The sequence below is a fragment of the Vombatus ursinus genome, unplaced genomic scaffold (genome assembly GCF_900497805.2).
Source record: "Vombatus ursinus unplaced genomic scaffold, bare-nosed wombat genome assembly UNPS02013381.1, whole genome shotgun sequence".
NCBI lineage: Eukaryota > Metazoa > Chordata > Mammalia > Diprotodontia > Vombatidae > Vombatus > Vombatus ursinus.
Window position 1 is genome coordinate 1 of NW_020953159.1, and position 1,930 is coordinate 1,930.

At 53.8% G+C, this 1,930-nt stretch overlaps 1 long non-coding RNA gene across 1 annotated transcript; it reads left to right on the plus strand.

Moving 5' to 3' along the window:
- The first annotated feature begins 1,617 nt into the window (after positions 1-1,617).
- LOC114040531 lies at positions 1,618-1,930 on the plus strand. The gene is made up of 2 exons (XR_003568786.1): positions 1,618-1,729; positions 1,887-1,930. It is a non-coding gene; the product is annotated as an uncharacterized LOC114040531 (long non-coding RNA).

Below are 1,930 nucleotides of genomic sequence, written 5' to 3' on the forward strand. Positions count from 1 at the left end.
AGATAGATAGGGAAGTGAGGCCACAAACAGTGGGGATAAGGTCAGGAGGACTGAGCCCCAGAATGAGCTGAAGCTGAGAAGGAAAGCAAAGGACAAAGGAAAGGGGGGAAGACAGAGACCAAAACAGGGAGAGGATCCCGGCTCAGGCTGGAAGGGAGGATGAGCTCTGACATGAGAGAGGAGGCAAATCAGGTCCTTTCTTTCTCTCTTTTTTCCTTCTCAGTCAAAGATCAAAGCTGGCCAAAATCCACACTTACTTCCAAGATCTGTGATGACCTCCCTGGGGAGTTCCTTCTCCATCAACATAAATCTCAGTCCTTTGCTTTTTCAGGATGGAAAGAAAAAGGATGCCCGGCTCAGGGGGGATGATCTCAAGGGGAGCTGAGCCCCAGAAAGATCTGAGGCTGGGAGGATGTCCCCAAGTCCTCTGAGGCTCAGCATGTGTCCCAGGTCTGGGGTCTGGGTGGTCTGCCCGACTCTGATGGTGGGGTTCTGCGGGCCCCGAGAGAACTCCCATTCCTTATCTGGCCTGAAGCATCATACCCAGAAACACAAGGATAAAATGGTATAAGAGGAAACCCTGAATCCTGACAAAGTGCTCACCTGCCAATCTCCTTTTTTATTAAATATTAAATAAACATTAAAAAATAAATAAAAAATTTAATTTTCTTAAACTTTATCCCTACCTTTGGCTCCCTATGGTCCTCAAGGTTTGGAGAATCTGCTTAGAATTCCAGATGAAAACAGGCCCTTTGGACTCCATCATTGAAGGCCAGAGCTGGAAGGGAGCTGAGAGATCCCCTGGTCCAATCCACCTCATTTCACCAATGGGGAAGTGAGGCCCACAGTGAGGATGTGCCTGGCTTTCTTCCTCTGCAGCCTCTTAGGAGGCCTGACGAGCAGGAGCCCTGGGGATTTGGGGGCAGAAGCTGGGCCCACTTTCTGTTATGATTGTTCCTTTGGATGGTCTTGAGGAAGCTCTGGATTGGGGGCAGGGCAACGCAACAAGCATTTCTTAATCCCTTCCTGTGTATCATGCCTGTGCTAAGTGCTGGGGATTCCAATTTAAACCAATGGAAAGGGAGTCCCTGCGCTCTTGGAGCTTACATTCTAATAGGAGAAGATAACCCCTGAAAGGGGCTCACAGTGATGGGGAAGAGAAGTCACCATCCCAGGGTGTCTCTGAAGCCTCCAGAGTCACAGGCACAGCTGGAGGGGAATGAAGCCTGGATGTCCCCAAGCAGGGCCTGGGGGAACTCACCAAGGGGAGGAGGGGACAGCATGGTGGAGGGATGGCCCACGGGGAGAAGGCCCCAGTGCACAGGGAAGGTCCAGGAGGAGAAAGCAGTTCAGTGACATTGACAAGGTCCTGGAGCATCAGACACAGAGCCTGGGGAGGAATGAGCCTGACTCCCAGAATCCCAGAGTCTCAGAGGAGGAAATGACCTCAGGGCCATGATGACCCTCCCCAGACAGAAGAGGGCCCTGCCCCCTCTGCCCCAGGAGCCCACAGGCTCAGTCAGTCCTCCCCTGAGGCCCCTCCTTCAGGGATCCAGAGCAGGAGCAGATTTGCATGTGGGGCCTCCTCCCTGCAGGGCCTGGGCTGGTTTTAAGAGAGCCCTGGGGGAGCCCAGCACCAGCTGGGGAGCCTCAGGACACTGAGCTGTGGGAGGAACTTTGACCATGGCCTGGATTTCTCTGCTCTTCTCACTCCTGACTGTCTACACAGGTGAGACTTCCCAGGGACTCCTCCCTGTGACTGAGGCCCCACAATGTCTCAGGCCAGGCCTGCCCTGAGCTCATCCTGAAGCTGCTTGAGGGGCCAGCATCCCCTTGTGGAGAGAGGCACCTGCCTCTGACCAATGTCCTCTTTCCTGTCCTTGCAGGTTCTGGGGCCTCCTATGTGCTGACTCAGCCACCTTCAGTGTCC